The 22,612-nt window shown below is 40.1% G+C and overlaps 1 protein-coding gene and 1 long non-coding RNA gene across 5 annotated transcripts in view; one reads left to right on the forward strand and one right to left on the reverse strand.

Moving 5' to 3' along the window:
- The window catches only part of KCNB2 (potassium voltage-gated channel subfamily B member 2), a 460,227-nt gene extending 450,840 nt beyond the window's left edge, over positions 1–9,387 (reverse strand). The window contains exon 1 of the mRNA XM_086336563.1: positions 8,843–9,387. The gene's annotated coding sequence lies outside the window, so the exon portion shown is untranslated. The remainder of the gene's footprint in view (positions 1–8,842) is intronic.
- A 99-nt stretch (positions 9,388–9,486) lies between these two features.
- LOC147359362 (uncharacterized) overlaps positions 9,487–22,612 on the forward strand; it is a 47,622-nt gene continuing 34,496 nt past the window's right edge. Inside the window, exons 1-3 of one of the 4 annotated variants that reach the window (XR_015140735.1) lie at positions 9,489–9,588; positions 10,299–10,371; positions 15,099–15,203. This is a non-coding gene — a long non-coding RNA (uncharacterized LOC147359362). Of the gene's footprint in view, positions 9,589–9,812; positions 10,193–10,298; positions 10,372–15,098; positions 15,204–22,612 lie in introns of those variants that run through there. The other 3 variants (XR_015140737.1, XR_015140734.1, XR_015140736.1) reach the window with 3 other exon arrangements.

Below are 22,612 nucleotides of genomic sequence, written 5' to 3' on the forward strand. Positions count from 1 at the left end.
AGTGAACTCTGGGAGTTGGTGATGGACAGGGAGGTCTGGCTGCTGCGATTCATGGGGTCGCAAAGAGTCGGACACGACTGAGCAACTGATCTGATCTGATCCCAAAGCACTCAGCCAGAGTCTGTTATCTACAAGACCCTTATATTAACAATGTTTTAGAGCAGTGGTCCTCAACCTTTCAGCACCAGGAACCGGTTTCATGGAAGACGATTTTTACATGGAGCAGAGAGGGACGATTTTGGAAAGATTCAAGTATATTACATTTATTTTACACTTTATTTCTATTATTATTATATCAGTTCCACCTCAGATCACCAGGCATTAGATTCCAGAGGTTGGGGACCCCTGCTTTAGAGAATGAAGGAAAACTTGTGGTAGTTCTGGAAGTCAGGGTCAAGAGCCAAAGACAGGACAGGAGTAGATGGGGGAGATGCCATCCATAGCATGGATTAACTAGTGACTGAATGTAATTTAAACGCTTTATTCCCCTAATTTATTCTGGAGGAAGAAGACAACAGTAGGGAACAGCTGTCTACCTAAGCTTGGGTTTCAATTTTGTAAGAATGAGTTGTTACTACGACATTCCTATTAAGTCAGGGATAATAGTTCCCAGTCCCCTGCATCTAGGTGGGCCATGCATGTGACTGGTTGTCATCAGTGGAATACAAGAAGTGTTATGGTTGTCACAGTTGAGCCAGGCTATCTAAGAAGTTGATGTCTTTTCAATGCATGCTCATTTTCACTCTCTCTCCATTTGACTGTTATGCAGGTGAGAAATAAACACACATTATGTTTAGCCACTAACAGTTTGGTTCATAACAGGAGCTAGCATCATCACAAATTATTGTGAAATGGACACCTTGAAGTGGGTGCTGCATAACAAAAATCTGATTATGTAGTATTGGCCATTGACAAGGAAACAGAGACCAGGACCTGGAACCCTGTTATGCCGTGGCAAAACTATACTAACTTAGAGGCCAGAACTGTAGCTGTAGAGGATATGGTTGGAAAGAGCCAGAATGCTAGTTAGTATGTGATGGTTGCTCTTCACTGTCTATACCAAGGTATTACAAGATAATGGATGAGCTAATGAAAGAATTGGCTAGTTTGAGAACAGAAATAAGGGCAAATAACCAAATTTCAGAAGTATAAGACTACAAAGCTGAAACAATTCACTGCTTCAGGGACTCTAATGGTGAAGAATGACACTGAAAAAGGCTTTGAATAACACATGTCCGTTAACACTTCCCAGTTAGACAAAGAGAATCAGCCTTGCAGCAAAGATCTGATTAATGAAGTTACCTAAGCACCCACAGGTTTCCTTGGTGACTCAGAGAGTAAAGAATCTGCCTGCAATGCAGGAGACCAGGGTTCGATCCCTGGATGGGAAGATCCCCTGGAGGAGGAAATTGCAACCCACTCCAGTATTCTTGCCTGGAGAATTCCATGGACAGTGAAGCCTGGCAAGCTACAGTCCATGGGGTTGCAGAGCAAACACGACTGAGTGACTAACACACACATAAGGACCCAAGCCTGTTGCTTTAGATGACCCTAAAATAACCACGTGAGACAAAGTGGGGTTGAGACATGAGCAAAGAAATGAGGCAAGTTCAAGAATTATAAATAGGAAAGAACTTACGTGGTAGTTAGTGGTGTAACTGACAGCAAATAGATATGAAAGCTATGAAGACTTTGAGGGAATTGTATTGTCAAAGAAATTAGGAGGCTAGTTCCTAGTGACAATAAAACAACCTCAAAACATCCAAACTTATACCAGTAAGAAATGGGCTAAGAAAGTATTGGCTTGGCCATAAAGTTCATTCTAGGCTATTACCTCTCCCTAAAGTGTTGTCCATCTGCCTCTTTTGAGCCCGGAGAGTGCTTACTCATCTCTTAAAAATTAGCTTAGATGTCATGTCAACTCTTAAGTCTTGTCTGACACTCCCATGTAAAAAATGAAACTCTCATAGTTATGATCAGATTAGTCAGCCTCACGTATTGTGGCTACTATTAGCTTGTTTCTAGAGCCTAGAAATACACAGGGTTGAATTTTTTCTGTTTATTTTGTTTATTATGTAGTCCTCCAAACTTAACTTCTTACTAAAAACTTAGTGAAGTCTGATTTTTCAAAATAGCTTAACTGTGCATTAGAATTGGAGTGGCTCCTGTCAATGGGAGAATATAGTTATCATCAGTGTTGCTAAATGGGATTAATACAATCTTTTGGGACAACTCTTCCAAACTGTTAAGTAGTTGGATGACAAGGCCCAGGAATGCAAGAAATTCAGTGTGGGTAGAAATTCGGTGTTCTCCATTATTTTACATTTTCATCAGACATTTACATAAATGAAAAACTTGCTTATTATTATTTGACTAGATCTTAACCTTGCTGAATACAAAATATTTTTCCATAGGAATGTTTTAATGATGTAACTACCACATTTAGAACTTTACCAGGATCTGCTCACCATTTTGAAAAGTCACATCATCCACTATAATGCTGCTCATATCAACTGATTCACTGATACAGGACACCCACATCTGTTTGCAATGATAGCTGTCACACTCAATGAAGATATTTACTTCATTTTTATCTCAAAATGCCGAATTTCCAAAAGTGTCACTAATATTCAGTTGGATATTTTCTCTGAAATCCAAATTCATGCACTTGTAAGTAGCAAGCATCTGACTGCTTTATGACACCTTTTAGTGCAGTATACCTAAGCATATACATATTGATAGACTTGAAATTTGCATAAGCTGCTTTCCTTTTATTTTTTCTATTACAGATAGAAATTTATATTGATTTTTAAGACGTTAAACATGTGTAGGTAGGTTATACGATCTGTAAATATCATTCCAGGAAAGTAAAAGGGGCATTACCAAATATCACTTGATATAAAGGGGACATTGGGTCTGATGGAGTAGAGAATCATGATCACATACATCTATGAATTCAAAGAAATCATGTGTATGTATATATATATATATATATATATATATTTTTTTTTTTTTTTTTTTTTACTCTGGGGATGCTCCTGTCAGGCAGCTACTCAACTGAACTGCCATTCTGCTCCACCAATAGCTTTTATGACATTTTGTTATGACTTATACGTCTACATGTGTAGGCTGTGAATGTTTGATGTCTTTTACTCATATTTATGTCCCCAACACCTAACTTAGGGCTTGACACAGAGAAGGGGCTCACTAGACACCTTAAAGATGAAATAACAAATGAAAATATTGAGAAGTATGCAGTCCTTGGCTCTCTGCATAGAACTCTGAATCAATTATTCAACATTTTGCCTATACCAATAGTATCAAGCGTTCCTCATTCTGCCTAATGTTGAAGTCAGTTACATACAATTTTCTCTCCTCTTTGTGGGTCCAGTCAGTACTGTTTTACTCTGTATCCTAAAAGAACCCTGCACAGAAGCAGCAGTCAATAAATAATATTTAAATTTAATTATTCCCTGGGAATATCCCTATATATAATGGCTGTGTTTTTAGTACTAACAGTACTATACTTCAGGTATATTATTGATTAAATGGTATTTGTAGATTGGTCTGGAAACCAAAGCATCATCTAAAGTAGTGTTTCTATCAATGTATTACAAGTTCCAAAAAAACCCAAACTTTTAAGACCAACTTTTAAGCTCCAAGCCAATTGTAGGTTAGAGTTATCTATTCAGTGGGGCTGGGTGGGTCTATGAGACCTAACATCTATGAGAAAAATAAAAATGCCATTCAGTCATGACGATGTATCTAAATATTTGATTGTATGGCATCCTGCAGGCAATATTTAGCCATTTTATCTTCCAAATTTAATCCAGATGGTATTTTTCACATAAAAAGACACAGTGGATATTTAGAAAGAGATTTAAATGTTATAAAAACTTTTCTTGATGAAAATCTCATTAATTTATGATTTGATTTGTGCTTTCCTGGTTTTATTACAGTTATTTATCACTTAATAAAATAAATGCACTCTAGACAATATAGTAGAAAGCAAATCTATCAAGTGACTATATTCCAGTTTCTATCAATATATTGAGGGAACATTTTATGGAAGAAAAAGTGGGGACATAGAAAATTGTATTCAAAACTAACAATTTCTTTTCAATATATGAATATATAATTATAAAAAATAAACTAAAAATATTTACAATACTATACTCAAAATAATTCACTTAAAAAAACCTAAAACTAAAAATAAACTATCAGTAGAAATTGAACAGTCAGATTAACTGTCTCAGCCAGCGTTAGTCTCTATGGTCACTATAAGGGCAGTACTTCCTAATGTTTAAGCATTAATTCTGAGAAAATTCTACTCATCTTTTTAAAATCAGCCTCTAAATTACCTTCTTATTTCAAATTCATAATGAGAGTTTTGGATTTTTTTCCTATTTAAAATGAAGTCCCTACCTTTAGTCTTTTCCAAGCATCCTGTGTCATAATAACTACAGTATCCTTTAATGGGAGCATATAGCTCCATAATACGGAGAAGGCAATGGCACCCCACTGCAGTACTCTTGCCTGGAAAATCCCATGGATGGAGGAGCCTGGCAGGCTGCAGTCCATGGGGTCGCTAAGAGTTCTGAACGACTGAACGACTTCACTTTCACTTTTCACTTTCATGCATTGGAGGAGGAAATGGCAACCCACTCCAGTATTCTTGCCTGGAGAATCCCAGGGACGGGGGAGCCTGGTGGGCTGCCATTTATGGGGTCGCACAGAGTCGGACACAACTGAAGCAACTCAGCAGCAGCAGCAGCAGCAGCAGCAGCTCCAAATAAATCTAGGGCCTGCAAACATCTTTCCTCATTCTGCCAGTGATCACACTTCTTAATAAGTAATATCATAGTGGTTAAGTGAAGCCAGAATGCTTGGGTTCAAGCTTGACTGTATCATTGACTTCCTATGTGACTTTAAATCAGAAAAGTCTCTGTAATTTAACTTTTTGTCTATATAATAAAGCATATTAGTGATAGCTGGCTCATAGGGTGGTTGTGAGAATTAAAATATTTAGTATTTATAAAACACTTAAAAGTGTTTGGCTCAACTGTGTGTTATAAAGATAATAATGAAAATAAAATACTTTTATTGATGTAAATAAAATAATATAAATGTTATTTATATTTTATTTAAATATTTATATATATTAAATATATTAAAATTTTAATATATTTATATAAAATAATGCTTTAATTTCTATTTTAAATTTTTAATAAAAGTTATTATTATAATATTACTATTTTCAGTAATTCCCCAATGCATAGACTGAAACAAATTTTCATGATCCTCTTCCTAAATCTGCCTTAATTAACTTATTAAGTGTGAAATCGTGAAATGTATCTCTGTATGAAACAGATCCCTGATTTTGAATTCTACCTACAATTCTTCAATTTTTTATTCAAGTTTTACTGTCTGTACTACAAAAAATCCTTGAGGAGAAGGGACTCTGTCTTCTATCTCTTTTGCGTTTATTATATTGTAATCTCCTTATACATACCTGAAAGTGTTAGTCACTCAGTCAAGTCCAACTCTTTGTGACCGCATGAACTGTAGCCCACCAGGCTCCTCTGTCCATGGAATTCTCCAGGCAAGAATACTGGAGTGGGTTGCCATTTCCTTCTCCAGGGGATCTTCCTGACCCAGGGATTGAACCCAAATCTCCCACATTGCAGGCAGACTCTTTACTGATTGAGCCACCAGGGAAGACCTAATACATGCATACCTAACGAATATTAAATAAATTAATGAATGAGTTAGTGACTGGATACATGGCATTAAGTCAGACAGCATAAATTGGTACATTTATACCGACAGGAACAGGAAATTTCCCCTTAAAGATAACACAGTAGGATTCGGCTTACACAAGCCAAGGAGCCCTGAGTTTTACACTCTTGACCTTTTGCCAGACAACCTGGATTTTTGATGAAGAGTTAGTGGAAATATATATATTAGAATCTTAAGGAGGAAACAAGCAAAGAACCAGACAGAATGGGCTACAGATTCCAAGTACAAAGATACTTGTAGTATATGACTAAACATTTTAAGGCTGTGCTGCTTTATAAAATATATCACTTCAGGAGTAATGAGGCCACGAACTCTTACCTCAAAAAATTCTTTGAACTTAAAAAATATCACATATAATGCATGTACACTCCCCACACCTCTGAAGCCCTTATGAAAATAATAAGCATCAGAATTTTATGTAAAATCCACTTGACAAATATAGGCAAATCTCAAATAATATTACATTCTGAAGTAAATGTAAAGTCTTATCTTTATATATTTATCTTAAAATGTTCATGAGGAGATGCCCTATCAACTTTTATGATACATACACACACAAATATATATACACACATATATATACACACATACATATACATATTACAAAAGTAAACAAAGTACTGATAAAAACTGGAAATCTACAAGATAATTCCATTCTGATCCAATGCATTTTTGCTTGATAAATTATAAGGAAGTAATCAGTTCCTTGAAATTGTCTATCTCTTAGAGAGACTAATTCCTAAGAAGTGTATGTGTATATATATATATATATATACACATATATGCATATATATATACACATATATGCATATATATACACACACATACACTGGTCTCTTTGAACACCATTCCAAAATGCCGGATATAAATTCAAGAAAAAAATTTTCAACGCTTAAAGACTATTTTCCACAGATACACAGGCAGATATGTAAGAAACCTGGACGGATATGATATGCTCTTAAAGTTGCCAACACTGTAACTGAAAGCCTGCCTATCTTTTCATTTTATTTCTCTAGCAGACAGACTTACTTTCGTTACCATACTGGAAATGACAAGGACAAGTTCATGTTCACAGCTGCTCCAAGGCATCAGCAAGGAAAACTTAAAAGCCAAACAGAGAAGACCAGCCAAAGTAGTAATTTTCACTAATCTCATCCGAATATTCAGCAAACATGTATGCCTGGAAAACTCAACTGTGGGATTTGAAGACAAGTGAGACTGAAAATAGTTTCAACAGATGCATGGATTGATTCTATTTAGAAAAACACAGGAGAAAAAGAAAAGAAACACTAGAATTGTCAAAGGGGCAGGCAATGGAGTTGTTCTCTGAAGTGGTGTGTGTATCTGTGTATGAGGGAGGTTGGGGAACACTAACATGGAGAGGGCAAGGTGAAGGTTAAAAGGAGGAAGAACACAAAGAGAGCTGCCAAGAGATTCACTCCTTTCTCCAAGAGTCTGAGTTGTGCCAGAAAAGAAAAAGGAGTGCATTAGACACAACTGTATTTGTGATAAACAATTGGTCTGAACCTGACAGCATGAGGGAGGGGAGTAGAATGTTTACGTGGTGGAGGCTTGATCAATCTTTTAGGTGATGAGGTTACTTTTCATTCATTGGGGGAAAAGGTGTTGATACACCGTGTCTTCAGAAACCCTATGCAGCCACACAAGTAATCACGTATTTATGCCTTACATTAAGAACACCACCTCTGGTAGCAATTAAATGAATAGACACACCAAATGCATAGACATACCAAATTACTGAACTAAGTTCTGATTAATTTAAGAACCAAGAACTCTCTAGTCTAGATGTCTGTAGAGCTTGTTCACATATGACAAGTAAGCTTTGTACAACTTTATATTTACTGACACACACACCCCTCTAAAGAGTGAAATAAAGTAAAACTTCATTCTATACCTACATAAATTTTTAACTATTACACTTTTTCAAAACCTTTCCTGTAAATTATTCAATACTGACAGACTTTAGATTTTTGACTAGAATTTCTCTTTCTCTTGTTCTATGAAATGTGATTATCTCAATTGATGCTTTTTGATAAATAAACCAAGAGACCTCTGTCCCACACAATACTACACATTTAAAAACAACAATAAATCCTGGTTTTCCCTCTGAGCTGAGCTTTAAAATATCAGATCCCCCTCAAAATTCCAAACCCCATCAATGCAAACACAGAAATGTGAAATGCTATTTAAAATATTGACATTATTGCATAACTTGACTCGAAGGGATGCGGAACCTGCATGAAATGAACCCAAGGTCTCTCTGTGTATGCTAAATTTTTCAGTGTAATCTATTATTATAACACTTGTGCAGTTATAAATGATCCCTACATGGCATGTCTTTGCATACTGCACACTGCCAATTTTTATGAATGAATACACAAAAATGCTCATAATTCGAGAAAATGGATGGCAGCATACTATTTTGAAAATGGTCATTAAGCACTGGAAGCAAAGGATGAGACAAATGGTCAAGTGTCTTTTGGTGCCATGCAGGGCAGCTGTATTCCCGAGTTCCCTAGCAGAGTGTGTTGGAAACAGCCATGAAGCTCTTTCCTTAGAGACTCATTCTGTCTCTCAGAAACCGTGAGCTACAGAACGGAGACCTTGCGTCGCTCGGAGAACAGAATGTATGCACGTCCCTGTGTTCTGAGGACTGTTCATACATCAGAGACATCACACTCCCCGAATCCGGTCCCACAAGTGTGTGCATGTGAGTGTGGCATTTATCAACAAACGAACAGAAGGCAAGGAGAGCTCATCGCCTAGAAATAACATCTCCCATCCCTTCCCAGGCAGCCAGCTGGGAAGCTTTTCGGGGGCTAACACTTGAGCGCCTTCCCCACGGGGATGGAGCCTTGCATTTAATAACCCTCTAGGGCTAAGACAGCTTTGTGTGTAAGTCCACTCGGTGCCATATGGCAGTTTCCAATTCCTTTAGCAACTCAATTCTAGCTAGACTGCCCGCAATGATTCATTCTTAAAGGAAGACCCCTTGGGGCTCAGTAATGCCCCCTCCACTTACCTAGCTCCCACCGACCCCGCTCGGCAGGCGGCTCGGGCTCCACAAAGAGCTGTGGGATTCCCCGCTCCCTCCGGGGCTCCTCTCCCCGCGACGGTCCCCTTCGCCAATGATCTGTCGCTGGAAATCCCCCTCCCCTCCAAGGAGAGGAGGGTCTCCCCGGCTGGCTGGAGCTCTTGCCTTTTTTTTTTTTTTTCCACCCTCTCTTTACATGCCTGACTCTGGTTCACGATCTCTAGTAGGAAGGCTCAACGGAGAGGCGGCGGGAGGAAGGAAGCTAAGGCATCCTTAAAAAGAACAATAATCTTCAGAGATCTTCACCCCCTTCCCCATCGCGGGTCCCCATTCCCCTGCCGCCGCCGGCGGCGCCCAGACCAGAGAGGGCTGGGATAGAAAAGGAAAAAAAAATCGAGCCGGGCTCAGCTCGCCGCGCGGAAGGAGCCGGGAAGGCGAGCGGCTCCAGCCGGGGGAGTTGTCGCTCGCTCGGGCTGCCCGCGGCGCGGCGGCCGGCGGGGGCGCAGGGCGGTGGGTGCTTGGTGGGTGTGTGTCTGTGGCGGAGCCGGGGAGAGGCTGGGCGCGGGAGGCGAGGCGGGGCGCTCGGGGGCGCCGGCTCGGGCGCGCACACCCGCCCGCGGCCACCCCGCCTCGCGCTCCGCCTCCTCCCGCGCTCCGCGCGCCCGCGGACTGGAGCGGCGGCCGCCGCCGCCGCCGCCTTCTCCTCCTCTTCCTGGGCGCCCGCAGCTCTCGAGGTTGGCGGCGCGCCCGGGTGGTTCGGTGCGGTTGGCGGGGTACCGCCGGGGACGCCCGGGCTTGGCCAGGCGGCGCGGGAGCGGTGCGCTCGAGCAGGGACAGCGCAGGGGTGTTCAGGGCGCGGCCCCGGGGCGCCGGCGGGAGGGCACCGCCCACACCTCGGCGGGCGCCTCCCACACCCCTCGCGCGCCCGCCGCTCCCGGCTGCCCCGGGCGGGCTCCACACCCACCTGCTTCCCTCGGCGGCTCCGGCTCCACTGAGCCGGAGGGTCCGCGGCCCCGCGGGCGCCGCGCACGGGGCGGCGGGGAAAGCCCGGGGCGCCCCGGCCAGGATGCGCTTAGAGGCTTCGCGGGATTCCCTGGACCCCTCTGTTTTCGGCCGCGGAGTTATCCCCCGGCCCTCCCCACACACCCCTGACCCTGGCCCGCTGCTCGACCCCGGGGGACTGGGGAGAGGAGAGCCAGGTCCTGAGTGATGACCCGGAGTATCCCCAGGGAAGGAGCGCGCGGGTAACGAGGAGCGCAGAGAGGATCCGACTTTCCTCAGAGCTCCTCCAGCTCTATTTGGGGGCCGTCGCCAGCTCCATAATCCCCGCTTTCCCAGGTTTGAGGGAAAAGCCTGGTGGGTGGGAGCCGTAACTCTGACTACCCACAGGGGCGCTATTCATACCCTGACTTGCTTTCTCTTGCCCGCTCTCCCTGCCGTCAAGAGAACTGTGCCAAGTTCCTCCTTGGAGAGGCAGCCAGATGGACACCCAGAACTTTCCCTGTCTTCGTGTCGAGGTAAAGACGGGATAACTTGAGTAACAACTTCACTGGGCTCTCTGGGTTCCCGACCCATGGGACCCTCAACAAGCACGGGGTAGAGACAGCCTCCTTAGTTACAGAGGCTTTCACAAAACAAAGTAGCTTGAAACACCCCTTTACCAAGAATGCAGGCCGTGACAGTGTATTTAGAGTTGGGACTCCTGAGTTTCTTTAGGCCAAGAAAGACGACTATTGAAGATGGTCCGTGTTGATGTTTGGTAGAAACCAATTCAATACTGTAAAACAATTATCCTTTAATTAAAAAAAAATTTTTTAAAGGTCCAAATGTACCCAGGTTTAAAGGCAGCTCACTTAATCCTTGCTTCTCTCTTAGCCTTCATATACACTGTAATGCTCCATCATCTATCATTCTCTACTCTTTGACTTCCCACATGTCCACGGGCCTTACCTTAGGTGCTTTTTTCGACATGCCAGATGTTGGGCAGGATGTTTATTATATAAATTGGCCTTCTGCATGCCATCACCCTAAGCCCAGGACCTATCCTGGCCCACTACTGTTCTCAGGGTTTCTCAAGTAGGAACCCTAGGAAGAGGAGATCCCCAGACCTTTATTCTCAGCCCTGACCTATTCCCAAGCTTCAGCCCCACATTTCCAGGGACCTGAAGGATGTCCATTCCCATACCTCCAATCTTTCCAGTCTCCTATACACACTTCCTACAGATTACTCTGCCCCAACCACAACCCTGACCATATCATTTCTCTGGTCACAAATGTTCCCTGGCTTCTGCATTTCCTACCAATCAGTGTCTGCACACTTATGTGCCATTTCACACCAGAGTTCCTCCTGGGATGTTCTCTCCCAGTCTCAAGTCCAAATCATTGCAGCATTTCAAAGCCCAAGTCAAACTCTGCCTCCTCTGTGATCCCTTCCTTATGAGGGACATAGCCCTAGGGCTTCCCAGGTGGTGCTAGTGGTAAGAACCTACCTGCCAATGTAGGAGACCTAAGAGAGGTGGGTTCTGTTCGTGGGTTGGGAAGATCCCCTGGAGGAGGAAATGGCAACCCACCCCAGTATCTTTGCTTGGAGAATCCCATGGACAGAGGAGCCTAGCGGGCTACAGTACATGGGGTTGCAAAGAGTCCGACATGACTGAAACGACATAGCATGCATACATGAGATAGCCTTATCTCTTTAAAGAAATAGCACCTTCTGCTTCTTACAGAGTATATGTGTTTCCTGTATACAAGTCTTACCATTTTAAATGTTTATTCAGGGTAGAGTCCATATCACTTTGTTTGCATTCTTTATGTATAACCCAAAGCCACACATATAAGAGATACCTATTCATCCAACAAATATTTATTTTTCAATTTTTCTCAGGAACTCAGTAATTGTTAAATGAGTGAAATATGCAAAATCTTTTGCCCAGCAACACTGCTTGATTCAGTTTGAGGATGTGCCTAAATATAAGTGGTGTGATCTTTCATAAATTTTATAGATGATGAAAATCCCCTTACCTTACTAGCCCCACATTAATACCACTGATCACCTTCAATGAGAATTTAATTATTTGGCAAGTGTTTGTAAAAAAAAAAAAAAAAATTTTTTTTTCCCTTAAGTTTCCATTAGGGTTCAGAAATCTGAATCCATTTTCCTACTAAGCTGTCACTGATCAAGAGAACAAATTATCTACTGGGTGAAACACACTGCTGCTATCCCCATTAATGAGAAGTAGTACGCTTCCCATGTGGTGCTAGTGATAAAGAATCTGCTTACAATGCAGATTAGAGGAAAGAGACTGGGGTCCATCCCTGGGTCGGAAAGATCCCCTGGAGTAGGGCATGGTAACCCACTTCAGAATTCTTGCCTGGAGAATCCCTAATGAGAGAAGAGCCTAGTGGACTACAGTCCATTGGGTCACAAAGAGCTGGACAGGACTGAAGTAACTTAGCAGGATGCTAGAAGTAATTATTACCCATCATGCTCAAGTCTTATCTGTAACTATGCAATGACATGGGAAAACAAACTTTGGAAATAAAATCTAATTCCACATACAAAATTACTTGTAGTTCAAATGAATTACAGAGAACAACTCAGTATACAAATTTTTTAAAAATAGCTGACTCCTCAATATGCATAGCTTGAATTCTAGATGGCTGCAAAACCTCTTGTGTTGATCATCACCATGTGATTTCACTGCCTTAGTGTGTATCATTTTGTATTTTTGTAGTTACTCTCCAAAAAAAAAAAAAAAGATGAAAAGGATCTAGCTGAAAAGTCAGACATGTTTTCACATTACTCCTTAAGTCAGGGGTCCCCAGCCTCCAGGGATCTAATGCCTGATGATCTGAGGCAGAGCTGATGTAATAATAATAGAAATAAAGTACACAATAAGTATAATTTGCTTGAATCATCCCCACACCATCCCTCCTAGACCCCCTCATCCCATCCTTCACTCTTCGTGTGTGGAAAAATTGTCTTCCACAAAACTGATTCTTGGTGCTAAAAAAGGTTGGGGACTACTTCCGTAAACTATCTTATTTTAACCTTTATTGATATTTATGAAAATGTTCCTATTGCTTGTATTTCAATTTCTCACATTTATCATAAGATTTGATGAAATTGTATTAAAAGTAAAAAGGAGAAATATCTGTTTAAAATGTCAGACTGCTTTTCTCATAACACTTGGTGAAAAAAACCACTTCAATTTAAGTTTAACCTGAAATACTCTTATGTGCTATCATTAGATCAATTTAGATGAAGAATGCATTGCCTCATAAATCTGTGCTGGTGATATTGGAATATTTATGTATATAACACAATATCAAGAAAAGTAGGTTTTTGGTATTTTTTGTTGAATACGGTATTTGAAAAATATTTAATCTGAATAACATCATTACTGACTACATTTTAACCTATCAAACTGAAATTTTCATTGGCAAGTTGACTTACAGAAAGAGTCTGTATAGATAAGAATAAAGGCTGAAGAATGAACATATTTTAAAATGTTAAAAGCAGAAAGGTAAGAATTTACAAGTTTTTGGAGACTAAATAATTAGAATTTGATTTAAATTTATTAGAGAATTTAAATGGAAATATGTTTATGACATGGGAGTAAAATCAAGGCAAAACAAAATCAAGTTTAAAAGAGACTTTAGGAATGATATAAACCCTACTGAAGGAAAAAATACACAAATACAAATGTAAATGTGTGTGTGTGTGTGCATGCATAAATTCTGGAAGGATGTGCATTAATAACTAAAAGAGCTGTCTTCAGAAGTTGAGAAGCATGTTTTGTTTTATTTGGTATAACACCTTTATACCAAAAGATAGGTGCAAATTTATTTTCTTTAAACATCAGCACCATTATACACCAATATGTACATAGATCAGCACTGTACTTTTTAATGGGGAAAATACTGCTGTGGTGCTCCTTATCATACAAGAAAACCAACACTCAGGGGTGATTAGAATTTATCACATTCTTACATCTAAAGTGCCTTCTTTTTCATGGCAAACTAACAATGTTGGAAAACTGGTCAATTTAGAGTAACAGAATCCTAGCAGCCACTGAAATCCTACACTCACACATGACATAGAAGGCTTGAAAAATAAATGAACTGCTTATGTGTTCTTCATTGAGGAGCTACATACTTACTAGCTTACTGATTCTTTTGAATTTAGTTAACACAGATTTGACTGTCCTTTGAAGATTTAAAGTAAGTGATAAGCTCCGATATGACTGTACTTGTTTTTTTTTTTTTGTTTTTTTTTTTTTTTTTACAGTTCCTATAGTGAGCATGAACTTTTGGGAAAATGTTAAGTGCTTAAACACCACTTTTTTTTGCTATATAGTAGCTGGAACATAAGTACAGTGTTTGAATCCATCCTTGGAGCTACTTCTTAACGTCATTAGTATCTAAGCAACCTAGTTAGTTCTTAGCAATCCATGAAATTGAGGGTAAAGAATTTCTGGGGCCAGTTAACTGGAAATTGTAAAAATATGCCAGATAAAAAATATTTAATCATGTTTTTCCAGGACATGGTAGAACAGGGTCAGATTCCTGGCCGAATCTGAACCCATCTCTATTACATATTTGGGCTTCATTAACAACAGGTCAGTTTTACCAAGACATTGCAACATGTCAGGCATTACATTCTTTACAGGTATTGGCTAATTTAATCCTGATTATGCCTTTTGAGGTAGATACAATTATTATTATTATTTCAGTTACTGAAGAGAGTAAGTGAATCAGAGAAAATTTGCATTATTTGTCCAAGATCACATTGTCAAAATTAGAATTTGACCTAAAATAGTGTGATCTTAGGAGAAGGCAATGGCACCCCATTCCAGTACTCTTGCCTGGAAAATCCCATGGATGGCGGAGCCTGATAGGTTGCAGTCCATGGAGTCGCTAAGAGTCAGACAGGACTGAGCGACTTCACTTTTACTTTTCACTTTCACTTTTCACTTTCATGCATTGGAGAAGGAAATGGCAACCCACTCCAGTGTTCTTGCCTGGAGAATCCCAGGGACGGGGGATCCTGGTGGGCTGCCGTCTATGGGGTCGCACAGAGTTGGACATGACTGAAGCGACTTAGTAGCAGCAGTGTGATCTTAAAATTCTAGGCTATTTCCCTTTATCTTACTCCACAATGATAACATCTTCCTTCCTGTTTCACAGGTTGTCTCAAGTTCATGTGGGAAATAGTATATCAGATATTATTGTTAATTTTTAGGATGAAAATCTGGTTAATATAAATGTAGACGTTGACAAGCACAATCTACAAAAAGGAGAGAAAAGGAAAAGAAATAACCTATTGGTGGTCCTCAAAGGGATGGAGGTAGGACATGCGTCTTTTGTTTTTCTAATAGACTGATGCCGATTCAGCCCCACCACTCACTAGTTGTCTTCATGACATTTGTCTGAGATTTGATGTGCCAAGGTGGGGCACGTTTGGGATGAGTCATGTTGCCATGAACTAGGATGAAGGCTTTCAGGCTCACATAGAGGTTATCTGTGTGGATCATGATCCACACAGACGGACAGAACAGCTCCAGATTGTGAACTGGCACAGTGGATCAGAAAGCTTCTGGGGCTCTTAGAATAATCTGGGCTTTGGGTAAGTAGCCAATGGATAATCTCTTGTAGAAAAAATACAACCGATCACAAGTGAAAGAACCCTCTTAGCAAATACAAGGACACTATTCTTGGTCCCAGACTTTACATTATTATAAGCAAAAAGATAGAATGATAGAACATGTCCCTTCTGGCTAAGTAAGGACTTTGTCTCTCAGAAGCCAAGATCACAGCCATGGCAAGCAGGGTTAAATCAGTTACTCACAGTCTTCTCGGAGAAATTTCTGAGTAGACCTAGGACTCTAACAAAGCAATTGGGTTTAAATTGTGGCCAATACTGTAACAGTGCCTTTGTTCCCTTCTGACAGTGAAGCCTGAGCTGACAGTAAATTCAACAGAGACATACTCCGCAAAGGGCCACTCTCAGAGTGAGAGTCTGAGAAAAAGTAATGCTGCCATATTTCTTGGTCGTCCTTGTCATTAGCACTCTTGCACCTGTAAGACCTTTGCTGTACCATGTAGAAAATTCTGATCATGAGTGAGATCCACAGTCTGACAGTTATCATTTCTCACTGCTAATTCAGGTAGTGCTTCAGGGTTTTGTTCTGAGTAAAATAGATTATGGTAGTAAATGTAAAATCAAAAAAATTTTAAAGCACCCCAGCATTGTTAATTCAGTCAAATTACATCAAGAACTTAACATAAGTAATTATTGAAAAGCTTTTAGTGTTAAAGATGATAGATGTGAATAACTAGTCAAAACTGATCAACACGTATCGGAAGGCATACAAATTTAAAAATAAGCATATTTTACTTAAAATACACTACAGAAATAAAAGGATGATTTTCTTCAAGAATGCCAACCTTTGCTTAATCACTACTAACAAATTGTCAGTTTATGGAATTAAATATATATGCTCATTATGGCACTTAGTATTTTACTTTGTATAATATCATGTTATATATTATATATATTATTCGAAGTTAAATACTGTCGATGTGCATCTTAGGTGTTTGGTTCTCTTTATTAGTCTAATCCTTTTTGACAGAAAACAACAGAATTATGTAAAGCACTTATCCTTCAATTAAAACCTAAATAAATTTTTTTAAAAATGAAGACTTCTTTCAACAAACACAGGCATGTATTTCTGAACACAAGAGCAAGTGATTTTGACTGGAATTTAAAATACATAAGTGAAAATGTTGAAAAGACTATTTTTTCCTCACCTCCCCACCCCTATTTATACTCTGTACTTATGTGTGTGCTGAGTCATTTCAGTCATGTCCAACTCTTTGTGACCCCATGGACTGTAGCCCACCAGGTTCCTCTGTCCATGGGATTCTCCAGGCAAGAATACTGAAGTGGGTTGCCACGCCCTCCTCCAGGGGATCTTCCCAACCCAGGGATTGAACCCATGTCCCTTAGGTCTCCTGCACTGGCAGGCAGATTCTTTACCACTAACACCACCTGGAAAGCCCTATTTGTCGTCTATGCAGAGCTAAAGCAGGTCCAACCAGATTTTAGAGTCTGTCATAGTTAATGTTTGATTTAGCTAATTGCATTACCTGTAGAGATAATCAGATATGGGAATGGAGAATTAAACATGGAAATTCAGCCTGTGAAATGAGTCTAATTATCATGAAAGCCGCCTACTTGGACTCTCTGCTCCTGCCATCACAGAAGTCCCCATACGGCCCCAGCAAGGATCAGTTCACATGGCAGTGTGTTGGGAGATGTTAGTGTCACTGAAGAAGCAAGTCTTCATGAGCTCTAACTCGACCGTGATTTTGACTGGAATTTAAAATACAGAAGTGAAAATGTTGAAAAGACTATTTTTTCCTCACCTCCCCACCCGTATTTGTACTCTGTACCTGTGTGTGTGCTGAGTCATTTCAGTCGTTTTGGCCCTTCTACCACGTAAGAAAGTGAGTTCAATAGAAAATTAACTTCTCCTGAGAACAGCAACAAAAATTAAAACCACATCCCTCCCATGGCTCCTGCTAATTCGAGTAGGGGGGTGAACTTTTACCTGCAGAAATCAGTTTCTCTTCTTCCCTCTGTCACTACGTATGTTTACCTCCAAAACTAGCCCCTGATGTTAGCTGGGGTTGTCCATCACAGTACCAGGTGGGCTTAGCTAGTGGTAGTACACACAAAGTGTGTCATTCTCCTATACTGCTTTGAATTCCTAAATGTAATAGTTACAACAACTGCGTTTGATAACAATTGACACAAAAGAAATCTAGTATAAGCATCATCACCTTTTCTACTATGAATTGCATTAATTTAAAACACTTCTGGGAATTCCCTGGTGATCCACTAGTTAGGACTTCATGCTGCCACTGCAGGAGGCACAGGTTTGACCCCTGGTTGGAGAGCTAAGATCCTGCAAATTGGGGCCAAACAAAACAAAACAAAACAAAACACACACACACACACACAGAAAAGCAAAATAGTAAAACATTTCTAATATCTATATTCCAATGAGAAATCTTTAAAGTTCAATATTTTGCACAAAGTTCATTTGGAAACTTGAAGGGCACTGTACAAAGGATGTCATAAAATTGGAGGAGACTGTTTTCATATGGGATTTCCCTGGTGGCTCAGACTATAAAGAATCCTCCTGTCATGCAGGAGACCTGGGTTCAGTCCCTGGGTTGGGAAGATTCCCCTGGAAAAGGGAATGGCTACCCACTCCAGTATTCTTGCCTCCATATGTATGTAAAATGAAATTTACCTGTTAAGAACTGCAAGCTCAAGAGAGTTTCTAGGAACAAGAATTTCAACACAGAGTCAGGTTTTCATCTTATACAATTTTCTGTATCGCCTATGGCAATTACCAATAGTTGTAGAACTGGAAAGTAGTGCAAAAATAAAAAAAAGAAACATTAACAAAAAAGCAGAGTGGGTAAATTGAATTTGTTAAATAGTGAATGCTGAGAAAGGAACACTTTCCTATCTCTTTACAAACTCTCCAGTTTTTCCTCAAAGCATGAGATTTGAGTGTCCTTAGATAGTATTATTGTTTGGTTTGCAGAGTTGGAAAATACTCCTGGGATCCCCATTTGAAAAATGTGGCTGTTGACATTTAAATGACTCTGTTATGATTTGACCTGGAAAATTATGGTCAGATTTGTACACTTTATTACCAGAAGAATGTGAGCAGATTAAAGGGAATTTATAAAAGACTAAATAAGTGATTAAAAACGAAAATAAGAGGGGAAACATTACAATTGTACTACCTGAGTGGAAAACAGAGATTTAGAAATCCTAGGTCTGAGGAGGTAGGATTGAGATTATGTTCTGTGTCACGAAATAAATACAACAAAATAATGAGATTAAAGATAACCAACATTCCTGTTTTTAAAACATCCATTTTACAAGATATTTAAAGTTATTGTAAAATATTATTCTTCTCAAAGTATTAAATACTTACAGTAAGCCCTTTAAAAAATAAGAAACTTATTTTTATTTATTTATTTGGCTGCTCCTGGTCTTAGTTGCAGCACATGGGATTTTTAGTTACTGCATGTGGGATGTAGTTCCCTGGCCATGGATCGAACCCAGTCCCTCCGAATTGGGAGCTTTGAATCTCAACCACTGGACCACCAGGGAAGCCCCAGTAAGCCCTGTTTTAAAACAAAACAAAGCAAACTACAATGACACTTAGACTTAAAGAATGTAACCTGCTCCTGCTATTTTTGAAACAGATGACCAGCACAGACCTGTGTATAGCACAGGGAACTCTGCTTGATGTTATGTGGCAGATTGGATGAGATAGGAGTTTGGGGGAGAATGGATACATGCATATGTATGGCTGAGTTCCTTTGCTGTGTACCTGAAGCTATCACAATGTTGTTAATCGGCTATACTCCATATAAAATAAAACGTTTTAAAAAAGAATTTCACTTGCTCATAATAAAGAGCTACTTTTCTTACTCTCTCAAGAAAAAAGTATTTATCCTGAAAATACTTGCTTCTGTGAAAACCACCTAATAAATATGATACTTTATTTGATCATTTAAATAATAAGGCACATTATGTAATGTATCTTGGGGCCTCATCGTATATTGAAAATATATAGCTATATCATGTAATAAATATTAACATTATTAAATACTTAGACTACTTATTGTTTCATCCATAATTATGATTTAGAGAATTAAAATTCTAATAAGAATTATGTCTGAATGAAAACTTACTTGACAATGTCAGAGTAAGTAATTTCTATACAAAGCACTACATTTTCTCCTTAAGAAATTTATAGGTTTAGCCAAGTTTTTGGCATTCCTATTGATATTCCTTCCGTCTTTCCTTCCTATTACACTTTATGAACAATTTTATAACTATCACAGCTAGAGTGACAGATTTAGTAGGTAAAAAATATGTAGTAATTTTTTCTGCAACTTAGGTTAGCCCTTAGAAAATGGCATGAAAATGATAAAATTAGGAAAGATAGAATCACTGCTAACCACATCTTCTCTCTGACATCCCTGCTTTTTTCTCTCTTGGTGGTCATCACTGCCTCTAGAACCTTCATCTAGATCCAGATGACTCCCAAAGTCATCTTTTCTAATCCTTGATAATTGCAATTAGTGTTACATTTCTGACTGCCTCTTGGAGGCTTCCAGTTGGATATTATGCCATTGGCTCAAGTAAATTTATCTGAAACAGTTCCTCCTCTTGATCCCCAGTCCTGCAGATTCCCTATGTTCTTCCACTGTCCTGCATCAAAGCTTTTGCGTGTATCTTTTTTTATTAATTGGGGTATAGTTGCTTTATGGGCTTCCCTGGTGGCACATTAGTAAAGAATCTGCCTGCCAATGCAGGAGATGAGGGTTCAGTCCTGGATTAGGAAGAACCCCTAGAGAAGGAAATGGCATCCCACTCCAGTATTCTTGCCTGGAAAATCCCATGTATGGAGGAGCCTGGTGGGCTACAGTCAAAGGAGTCACTAAAGAGTCAGACATCACTTATCAACTAAACAACAAAAACATAGTTTTTGTTTCATGTTTTGCTTCATAGTGTTGTGTTCATTTCTGTTGTACAAAGAAGTGAATCAACTACGTATATATGTGTATTCAGTGTGTATGACAGTCTGTAGGTCCATCCACGTCACTACAAATGACCCAATTTCATTCCTTTTTATGGCAGATTAATACTCCACCCTATATATATATGCCAGAGAAGGCAATGGCACCCCACTCCAGTACTCTTGCCTGGAAAATCCCATGGACGGAGGAGCCTGGTAGGCTGCAGTCCATGGGGTCCCTACGAGTCGGACATGACTGAGTGACTTCACTTTCACTTTTCACTTTCGTGCATTGGAGAAGGAAGTGGCAATACACTCCAGTGTTCTTGCCTGGAGAATCCCAGGGACGGGAGAGCCTGGTGGGCCACCGTCTATGGGGTCGCACAGAGTCGGACATGACTGAAGTGACTTAGCAGCAGCAGCAGCATATATATATGCCACATCTTCTCCATCCATTCATTTTTCAATGGACCCTTATGTTGGATCCATGTCTTGGCTATTGCAAATCATGCTACAATGAAACACCTCACACAAGTCAGAATGGCCATCATCAAAAAAGTCTACAAATAAGGGAACCCTCTTACACTGTTGGTGGGAATGCAAACTAGTACAGCCACTATGGAGAACAGTGTGGAGATTCCTTAAAAAACTGGAAATAGAACTGCCTTATGATCCAGCAATCCCACTGCTGGGCATACACACTGAGGAAACCAGAAGGGAAAGAGACACATGTACCCCAATGTTCATCGCAGCACTGTTTATAATAGCCAAGACATGGAAGCAACCTAGATGTCCATCAGCAGATGAATGGATAAGAAAGCTGTGGTACATATACACAATGGAGTATTACTCAGCCATTAAAAAGAATACACTTGAATCAGTTCTAATGAGGTAGATGAAACTGGAGCCTATTATACAGAGTGAAGTAAGCCAGAAAGAAAAACACCAATACAGTATACTAACGCATATATATGGAATTTAGAAAGATTGTAACCATAACCCTGTGTACGAGACAGCAAAAGAGACACTGATGTATAGAACAGTCTTATGGACTCTGTGGGAGAGGGAGAGGGTGGGAAGATTTGGGGGAATGGCATTGAAACATGTAAAATATCATGTATGAAACGAGTTGCCAGTCCAGGTTCGATGCATGATACTGGATGCTTGGGGCTAGTGCACTGGGATGACCCAGAGGGATGGTATGGGGAGGGAGAAGGGAGGAGGGTTCAGGATGGGGAACACATGTATACCTGTGGCGGATTCATTTTGATATTTGGCAAAACTAATACAATTATGTAAAGTTTAAAAATAAAATAAAATTTAAAAAAAAGTCTACAAATACTAAATGCTAGAGAGTGTGTGGAGAAAAGGGAACCCTCTTGCACTGTTTGTAGGAATGTAAATTGATACCGCCACTATGGAGAGCAGTATGGAGGTTCCTTAAAAAAAAAAAAACCCTAAAAATAGAACTGCCAAATGACCCAGAAATCCCACTCCTGGGCATATAGCCTGAGAAAGTCATAATTCAAAAAGACCCCAGCAGGCTGGTGTTCATGGCAGGCATCTTAACTCATTGCTTTCTCCTTCCCAATTCAAGTCCTCCGACTTTTCTTTCATAAAGTCTCTTAACCCAGTGTCACAGGTGCACACACACACATGCACACACACACATGCACACACGCACACACACCCACGCATGCACACACACAATGACTTCATAGTTTACCTCATTCCCACAATTCCCTCCAGTGTGGATGGTTCGATTCTCACTGTCACCTTCCCAAAACACGCCCATCATTCCATCACACCTGGCTTTAAAAACAGTTCCCTTCTCTCAAATAAACCCTCAATCCCTTACCCTGAGGTTCAAACTTTTCTATGACTTGACTCCAGCCCATATTTCCACCCTCACTGCTCACTCATAGTCCTGTCCTCACAATCCCTCAAAGCGAGCTTGCAATCCCGAGCCTACACTTTGAACCGCACCACATTTTTATTTTGCAATACTCTCTCCTTCCTACTCCCTCAATCAGAATTCCAAAAATAATAATCATCACCTAACTAATAATCATAATCTCACTCCCTGAAGTTTTCCTTGACTCTTTTAGGCAGGAGAGGTTTTGTTCTCTCTTAACCTATA

Source organism: Bos grunniens, chromosome 14, assembly GCF_055505025.1.
Source record: "Bos grunniens cultivar Pamir isolate PY7600 chromosome 14, Bosgru_T2T1.0, whole genome shotgun sequence".
Taxonomy (NCBI): domain Eukaryota; kingdom Metazoa; phylum Chordata; class Mammalia; order Artiodactyla; family Bovidae; genus Bos; species Bos grunniens.